The sequence below is a fragment of the Muscardinus avellanarius genome (genome assembly GCF_963383645.1).
Source record: "Muscardinus avellanarius genome assembly, chromosome: 14".
NCBI classification, from domain to species: domain Eukaryota; kingdom Metazoa; phylum Chordata; class Mammalia; order Rodentia; family Gliridae; genus Muscardinus; species Muscardinus avellanarius.
In genome coordinates, this window is record NC_137800.1 from 15,367,501 (window position 1) to 15,377,526 (window position 10,026).

Sequence of the window (10,026 nt, forward strand, 5' to 3'; positions counted from 1 at the left end):
TTGACTAGTAGCGCTGGGGTCAGCATCGCGGAGCCCTGTGCCTGCAGGTGTTGGTGCAGAAAGCCCCACCTGCTGGCAGAGTACATTTGAAATTAATCTCTTCTAACTTCTCTTCACATTCTAAACCTTTCAGGTCTCTAGGGAGCCAAGAGCCCGAAGCCCAGCCAGTTAACCACTAGGTGGTCTTTCATCTCTGAGCCAACCAGACTGAGACAGCCCGTGCAGAGCGCCTGGAACAGGAAGATACTCATGAGGTGTGTGTGGTTAGCCATCGGGGTGCCATGCCGTCTTCACCCAGACCTGCATGTGGAGAGGAGATTGCCACAAGGACTCCACGCCTCTTTAGAAAGCCCCCAGCCCCCAAGGTAAAGGGCCGAGTGGCACAATTGGTGGTAGGACCACAATATGAGAAGGGAAGTTGGACACAGCGGTTCACACCTGTAATCCCAGTGACTCAGGAGGCTGCGGCTGGAGGATCCAAGGTTCAAGGCCAGCTGGAGCAAGCTTAGTGAGGTTCTGCCTCAAAATAAAAATGCCAAGGAGTTTGGCCCACTGGTAAAGTGCCCCTGGGTTCAATCTCTAGTATCATAGGAGGAGGAAGAAAAGGAGGGAGAGAAGGAGAAGGAGGAGGAGGAGGAGAAAGAGGGGGAGGAGGAGGAGGAAAATCAGGAGGAGGAAGATCAGAAGGAGGAGGAAGAAGAGAAGGAGGAAGAAGAGGAGGAGGAAGAGGAGGAAGAAGAGGAGGAGGAAGAAGAGAAGGAGGAGGAAGAGGAAGAGGAGGAGGAAGAGAAAGAGGAGGAGAAGAAGGAGAAGAAGAAGGAGGAAGAAGAGGAGAAGAATGAGGAGAAGGAAGAGGAGGAGAAGGAGAGTGTGTGTGGAGAGAAGGAGGGAGGAGAGGATGGGAGACCACCTGGCGACCTAAATTCTGCTATTGTGTGTGGTTCGGCAGGGCAGGCGGCAGGGGGTGGGTGGGGAGTCAACTCAAACACAAGAAATTCCCCAGCCACACTGCTCTCCTGAGATTTTTCGTGGAACTAGTTTTCTGGGTGGCAAAGCTATGGGAAGGAAAGAAGGAATTTAGTTAGCAAGTTACTTGGTTATTCTTAGCCCCCAAATCTCACTGGATGTAAATATGACTCTTTATAAAGAATCCTCTTCTGTGAAAGAAGTGTACTATTTATAAGTACAAAATTGAAATCATTATAAAAATTAGAAGCATGGAACTGATTACCCATTATCTTTAGTGTCACCTCCAAAGAGGAAGAGAAGCAAACAGCTTCCTTCAAAATGGACCCTTCCCTAGGAAGACAGTCAAGAACCAGCATGATGGGACGGAGGTGGGGGCGAGTAGGCAAGCCCCTGCACCCGGAGGTAAACCCCTGGACCCTCGTGGCATGGCATGTTGCTTCTCAACCCCGCTGCCCCTTCAATATCATGAGACCTTGATAAAACCACAGAAGTAGAATGTTGGCACAAGCTGCAATTGTTACGGGGGGCGGGGGGCGACTAAATAAACTCTCTAGCTTCGCTTATTTTTGCTCAACCTACACATTGCTGGTGTTGGAGGTCACACTGCCGGGTAGAACAGTGTCAGCCTCCTGCAAGCTTTGCTGTAGGTAACATCTGACATGTGGGTTATCATGATAACGGTTGCCTGGGTTACTCCAGCCACTTAAAAGCCGTTTTGCTGACGAACGCCGATCTTCGTCTGGGCCTGCAGATGTCCGATGGGTTCCTGGAATCAGATGTCTGTCTTCATACTGCGTGTCCTTTGCTGCCGTAACTTTGGGGTCAGATTCTACTCAGCTCTGCATGGAGACATGGTGCTTGCCCATTGGAGCTGGTGTGTGTTTTCTTCTACCCTACTCTCATGCTGTTTCAGAGGCGATCGCAGCCCTATCTACCCGATTCCTCCAAGACCTTTAGAGCTACAGTAAGGCCCAGCTCGAGCCATGAGACCAGGATGTCTGCATGGGATAATGGGTCAAGTGACAAGAGCACAGGTTGGCCTTCACTTCCCAAGTCTTATGCTACCAGAAGCATCTTCTAAAACTGTGCCTCTGCCGGGCGTGGTGGTGCACGCTTGTAATCCCCGCGCTTGGGAGGCAGAGACAGGAGGATCGCACAGGTTCGAAGCCAGCCGGGTGTGCTGGCTTAGGAGACCCTGATTCCAAATAAAAATGTAAAAATAGGTCTGGGAGTATAGCCTGGAGGTAGAAGGGCTTCCAGGAACCCCAGTACCACCACCAATAATAATAATAATAATAATAATAATAATAATAATAATAATAAATAAATAATAAATAAATAAAACTGTGCCTCTGGCCAATAGAAATGACCAGACCCTAGCAAACTCACGGAGCTAATGAAAGCTCGCATCTCCCCCTGTTCAGGAGGCAGCCTGACCCCCTCCTGCTCAGTGCTGTGACCCTTCAGCTGAAGCCCCAGTTAAAGCCTCGCCCGTATGTTCACACTCACCTGATTCAATCTCATTTCTACCCTCGTAGAAGCCAAAGTTCCTGTCTCTTGTATCACTTGTTCTTTTAAAATTGTGTTTTTCAAACATGTTTGATTTATAAGAAATAACTGAAGTCGGGCGTGGTGGCGCACGCTTGTAATCCCAGCATTCAGGAGGCTGAGAACGGAGGATCGCGGTTCGCCGACAGCCTCAGCTACTTAGTGAGGCCCTCTGCAACTCAGTGAGACCAAGTTTCAAAATAAAGAATAAAAAATAGGGCAGGGGGTGTAGCCCGAAGGTAGAATGCCCCTGGGTTCCATCCCCAGACATGCAAAAAAGAAAAGACAAAACCCTGAAAATTCACCTATAAATTAAAAACCAACTATGTGTTTTATGCACCTATGACTGTGTAACAAATTGCCCCCAAATTTGGCAGATAAAAACAATCAGTGGCCGGGCGTGGTGGCACACACTTGTAATCCTCACGCTTGGGAGGCAGAGACAGGAGGATCATGCAGGTTCGCGCAGGTTCGAAGCCAGCCGTGCTGGCTTAAGAGACCCTGTTTTCAAATAAAAACATAAAAAAAAATAGGTCTGGGAGTGTGGCCCGGAGGTAGAAGGGCTTCCAGGAACCCCAGCACCACCAAAAAATAAAAAAAATAGAAAAAAAACAATCAGTATTTCTTTATTTTGTTTGGTAGTGCTGGAGATTGAACCCGGGGCATTCTACCTTCGAGCTACACCCTCAGCTCTATTTTATTTCCTGCTTGAAAACAGAATCTCACCAAATTGTTGACAGTCTTTCTAAGTTGCTGAGGCTGGCTTCGGACTTGGAATACTCCCATCTCAGCTTCCCGAGCGCTGGGATTACAGCCATGTGCCACCATACCCGGCAGTATTTATTATTTCATGGGTACTGTGCACCATGGATCTGAGAGTTGCCAGTGGGTCAGGGTCTCTCCTGAAGTTGCACCTGGAGCTTGGTTTGGTCTGGGGGATCTAGGATACGCTCCTTCATGTGGCTGAAGTGATCTCTTCTGCACCATGTGGAACTCTCCCTACACCATGGCTTTCTCCAAGTAAGTGACCCAAGACAGAATGTAAGAATAGCCCAGCATGGTGGTGCAAGCCTATAATCTCAGCGCTTGGGAGGCTGAGACAGGAGGAACACTGGTTCAAGGCCAGCCTCAGCAACTTAGCGTGGCCCTCAGAAATTTAGTGAGATAATGTTTCAAAATTAAAAAAATATATAAATAAACAGGACTGGGGAGAGTGTATCTCAGAGGTAGAATGCCCCTGGTTTCAATCCTTGGTGCCTCCCAAAATGTGAGGGCACCCACAGTGAAAGTCCTTCCTAGCCTGCAGTCCTCCACAGCCTGATTTTAGGAAGACAATACCGTGGCTTCTGCCATACGCTCTAGGCCACACAGATCCACGTGGGAGGAACCACGTAGGGGTGTGACTACCGGGAAGCAGGGATCCTGGAGGCAGCTTGGCTTGTGGTCCCTACACTAGCCCAGTTGTTCTGCAGACACGCATGGCGTGGACATGGCTGATCACCTGTCTAGACACTGAGAGAATGAAACAAAGGCCTGAGAGGTAATTAACTGGCCAGTGCCCAGGGAACAGAGTGCACTTCCCGGAAAACCTCAAGACCAAGGCTCCTGGTCAGCCACAGAGGGGATGAGAGGGCATTGATGCCAATTCCTCTTCTTTTAGTAGAAGACCAAGTCATTTACCTTCTAATGATTGCTTTTGGGTCTGCACTTAGTAGTGGGGTTGCCAGAGCACATCAATTAAACTCTATGCATAACTTTGGAAACACTGCCAAGTTTTCTGAGGGGTCCCACCATTCCCATCAGCAGCGCATGCTGGCTTGTGTTTATCCACATGCTCGACAACACTAGTAATTGTTTGTCTTTTTTATTATATCAACAGGCATTGATGTGAAGTGGCAACGTATAAGCTAGAAAGTTCCCTCCTGTCAGGGGGGACCCTATCTCTAGAAGATCTTACCCTAACTAAAAATAAAAGTGTGGGTCAATGGCTAGTAAAACAATGCTCTCTGGGCTAAATTCTTTCTAACTATACTAAGAAGAAATTCCTGCTTAATTGCATGGGCTGTATGCTAATTCTTCTTAATATCAAGGCAACCCAACGCAAAGTCCTAAATAGCACACCCTCCCATCTGGCATAGTTCATTTTATTGAACAAGTTCACTTGTATTACTATAGTCATTGAGACTTCAGAAATATATACAATGTACCTTAGAAAATGATCAAAGAAGCCGGGCGTGGTGGCCCACCCTTGTAATCCCTGCGCTTGGGAGGCAGAGACAGGAGGATCGCGCAGGTTCGAAGCCAGCTGCGCGTGCTGGCTTAGGAGACCCTGTTTCCAAATAAAAATGTAAAAATAGGTCTGGGAGTGTAGCCTGGAGGTAGAAGGGCTTCTAGGGACCCCAGTACCACCAAAAAAAAAAAAAATGATCAAAGAAACTTTGTTAATTTAACACTTTTCTTGTGAAAAAGCATATCATAGGCAAGGAAATTCTTGTATGTTTTATTTTAAAATATCTGTATAGTTTTCCTGTATATTTAGTTTAGAGTATACTCAAGTCTTGTATAGTTTCATGCAAACATAAGTATTTATTTATTTATCACAGTACTAGGCATGGAACCCAGGGGCATTCTACCTCTACCTCTGAACTACATCCTCAGAACTATTTTTTATTTTTTATTTTGAAACAAGGTCTCATGGAGTTGCAAAGGGCCTCTTTAAGTAGCTGAGGCTGGCTTTGAACCTGTGTGATCCTCCTGTCTCAGCCTCCCAAATGCTGGGATTAAAAGAATGTGACACCACACCTGGCTAAATATAAATATTTTTTAAAATGTGCACTGTAATTCTTAGAAACTATACTACTTGAGCCAGGCGTGGTGGCTCATGCTTATAATCCCCGCACTTGGGAGGCTGAGACAGGAGGATCGCACAGGTTTGAAGCCAGCCTCAGCTACTGAGTGAGGCTCTCAGCAACTTAGTGAGAGCCTGTTTCCAAATGAAGTATAAAATAGGTCTGGGAGTGTAGCCTGGAGGTAGAAAAGCCCCTGGGTTCCACCCCCAGTAACACACACACAGAGACACACACAGAAATTATGCTACTTACTAGATATGGTAGTTACTTGGTTAAAAGTTGCTGAATGAATCTGCCCTAAGCATACATTTACTTTTTCTAGGGGCTAAAATGATACAAAATAATGACTTAGAATTGTAATAAAATTTTGTCAATTTTATTAAAAGCAGATTCCATTTCTTCACATAGTTAAGCCAGTTTCTTTCACTGAAGCTCATATCATTCTATTATTTCAGAAGAGTAAGTTGGGTCAGTGAGAACACCACTGATCAAGACACGTACAAAGTTAGCACCACACATCTCTAAATGCAGGTAGCCACGACGACCTTTCCAATATGGACAAGCTCCCTTACACATCAACACGTATATTTACAGCTAATAAATAAAATTTAAAGCCAACGTATAGTTGATATATATATATATATATATGTATGTATATCATATATATATGGAAAGAGAGAAAGTGAAATCTTTAGAAGCCAGAATTTCCAGTGCCACGCACTGATTTGCTAAATCTTTTAAATTGATGCACACTTGATAAAAAAAACCAAATGCAAAAAAATTCAACGAATTAGCAATAAAGGGGGGATGCCAATGACAAATCATACATCGTTTTATTGTTAGAATTCATTCCAAGCCTGATGGAGCCAATTGCAACATTCATCCTACAAGATACAGGCCCAGTGTCTTCTTCTGGCTGAGGTTCTGGCCCATTGAGGATGAGTTCCATTCTGACCTGTTCCAACACGCCCGTTGACTGTTTTCCTCTAAAGCACACTGAATGACAAGTAAGCCTGTGTGGGTCTTCCTATGTGTGTGTTTAGATACCCACCCGCTTTCACAGTTTGGGTTCCCAGCAATAGCCTCTGAGATATTTGATTTCTTTAGCATTTAATGTATAGAAATGTATTCTGAAAATACGAGATCTAGTTTATAAATAATCGCTCACTCACTCTGGATTAGTTATTAAAAGTAACAGTAACAGCCCTCCTGGCACTTCCTATGGCTAACGCAATTGATAATTTTTTCCCTGCACACGACGTTTTATAAGCAGTGTTTACCATGTAGCCCAGTAATAACGCCACATTTGTACTTTGTAAAAACAATACTTGTCTGAGATTGGTAGCTTGTATGACACAAAATGTGAATTTGAACACATCCGAACCAGAAATTAAATAGACATGTTTGAAGCCTAAAACTAAATAGTAACCGTTGGATATTCAATGATCTCAAATAGATGAAAATAATCTAAAAAATACGATAATAAAATGACAGCATTGTTTTCTTTCTGCACCATTTGAATTATGTGTCAGCTAAGCATTATAAGCTCATTTTCAACATCTATTCAGAGAACATTGTAAAACCATAATATTAAGTCAAAGGGAAAAAAGGGGGAGAGGTTAAGCAATAAAATAGAAAGTCGGCTAAGAATTAATTGCTCTGAATTTTGTGTCTTCTTTCACTTGTAACTTAGCTGTGATACAGGCCAACGGAGGGAACAGACCTGACGTTTATCAGCCCCCTTCTCTGTCTCTCTCTCCAAGCCACATGGTCCTGGCTAACGATGGGGCTACATCCCAGGGGCAAGAAAACTATTCAAAAAGACCAGGTGAAGCCGGGCATGGTGGCGCACACTTGCAGTCCCCGAGTTTGGGAGGCTGAGACAGGAGGATCGTGCAGGTTCAAAGCCAGCCTCAGCTACTTAGTGAGGCTGTCAGCAACTCAGTGAGACCCTGTTTCCAAATAAAATATAAAATAGATCTGGGAGTGTAGCCTGGAGGTAGAAAGCCCCTGGGTTCCACCCCCAGGACCACACACACACTAAAAAAAGATCAGGTGTTTGCTGTAAAAGGATCTGACTCATGCCACAAAAAACCATTTTCCATATTCAGACTTGGGAATAAAACTTTGAGAAGGCCTCAGTCCATAATAAATCCAGAATTCTAACTAAAATAGGAGGTTCTAACTAATTTTAGACTATGCCCAAACACGCCACATGAAGAGGCACAAATGAATTTTTTTTTTCTGTCTCAAAGGACACAATACAGTGCTGTTTTTATCTGCTTTGTTTTAATGCTGGAGGATGAGCTATTTAGTCACCAGGTTCCTCAAACTAAATTAGCCACTTTTTTGTATTTGAGACTGTCTCCTAATTTAACTAAAAGTATATGACTGGGATTCATACTTGGGGAAAACCCACTTTTAAACACCCCAAGCACTGGGCGTCTTTTGCAAAATTTACTTTGTCTGCTCCATTCTTCACAGAATTCACATGCTGTTCTTCTTTCTGTCCACATGCCCAGCATCTCTGAAAAACAAAGGCAGAAAGGCAACTTGACATCTCTTTGATATTTTACATCCCTTTCCTCGCCCCTCCCCATCATTTTATGATGAAAAATATTCAGCTGGAAATTCAGAACAAAGGCTATAAGATAAAGCCAGGGAGCCAGGCGTGGCGGTGCAATCCCAGCATTTGGGAGGCTGAGTCAGGAGGATTGTGGTTCACGGACAGCCTCAGCTACTTAAATGAGGCCCTTTGCAACTCACGGAGACCCTGTTTCAAAATAAAGAATAAAAAACAGGGCTCGGGGTGTAGCTAAGAGGTAGAATGCCCCTCCGAGGCATTCTATCCCAGTACCAAAACAAAACAAAAGAGAGAGAGAGAGAGAATAAAGACAGGGTAAATGTCACTAATGAAACAGAGACAGTGGCAGGCTTCTAAGGCTGCTAAGAATAACAGACACAGTACCATGCATTCAGTTGAGCCCCAGTAAAGTACATCATTTTCAGAGAGCTGAGCTGAATGCTTTCAAATGTGAGGGGGATTTCGTAATTCCAAAATGTATCAAGTGAAAAGCCTATTTTGGAGTGTGTGTGTGTGTGCGTGTGTGTGCGTGTGTGTGTGTAGTTAGGGATGAACCCAAGGGTATTTCTAAGCTACATCCCCAGCCCTTTCTATCTTTTGTTTTGAAATGGTCTCTCTCTAGGTTACTGCCAGTCTTGCTAAGATGCTGACGCTGTCCCTGAACCCGCGATCCTCCAGTCTCAGCCTCCCAAGTACTGGGATTACAAGCGTGTTCCATCATGCTCAGCTCCATTCTTTTCTTGTGAGTCGAGCCTCTGAAGAGTTAACAGAAGATGCTAGAAAGAGCCTTTCGTTTGATTGATTTTGGTCACGGAGAAAAACAACCACAGAAGATCACTGGTTTGACTCATAATTACCTCCTCTATAAGTTAAAATTCATTAGAAGAAAAAAGCTGCCTAAATATTTGTTTCAGTAATTCTATAATCAGACAATGAATGCATCATTAGACTTTCTCAGATCATTTTTTTTTTCAGTACTGGGAATGTAACCCAGGGGTATTCTACCTTCGAGCTATAACTCCAACCTGATTATTTATTTATTTTTTTAAATTTTGAAACGAGTTCTCACTAAGTTGCAGAGGGCCTCACTAAGTAGCTGAGGCTGGCCGAGAACCTGCGATCATCCTGTCTCAGCCTCCCAGGAACTGGGATTTCAAGCGTGCGCCACCGCACCCGGCAGATAAATTCTTTTAACTTGTATAAAAAACATGACCAGAAGTGCTTTATAAGCAGCTTTGCTTGTATCCTGATGACAGGGCTCTGTTTTATATTCCCATAGAGACTTTAAATTGCAGATGATTGGAGGAGAATATGGTGTGCGTGTGTATGTAATTCGTGTGTCAATGTGTGCACATGCATGGATGGATGTGTCCCTTTAGATCTCACCATGTATAATTACAACGCACCAAGAAAATACAAAAGATATTTAAAACAAAAGATAAGCGCATGGATTAAACATCATAGAGGGAAAAAACAAACAAACAAACAAACATCATAGAGGTACCCCTTTCTGAGGATTGAAGCAAAGATAACTAGAAACAGATTTGTGATCAATAAGCACAAAGCAAGAACCTCTTGGCTGAGGCGTCCCCAGGAGATGAGAACCGGGTGAGTCTCCCAGGCACACTAGACTGACTGTTCTCTACTCAAGTTGATCCAGAGTTTCTTACGTTCATGTTTTTGACCCAGATGGCCTCATCTTGTCATTCAAAGGTGTCATCATGTTATTAATATATGCCATAATTCCATTTTTATAAAAGATAAAAATATATAAGATATGTGTATGCGTTTACATATCTATGTATATGTACACATATATGTACGTAACTATAACTATGTATATATAACTATAATATTATATATTTATAAACATGCAAATATGTATATAGTGTGAAAAGATATAAATCAAAATGTTAATTGAGGTTCTTCTGGATTTTTTCTTTTCTTGGTGATTTTTTTCCTTTTCTCCATTATTTTCCTAATTTACTCATCATGAGCAACTATAAGTTGTTATGAAGTTGAAATTTAAAATAATAGAAATTTAAAACAATAGGAATATAGCCTTTACTGTACTTT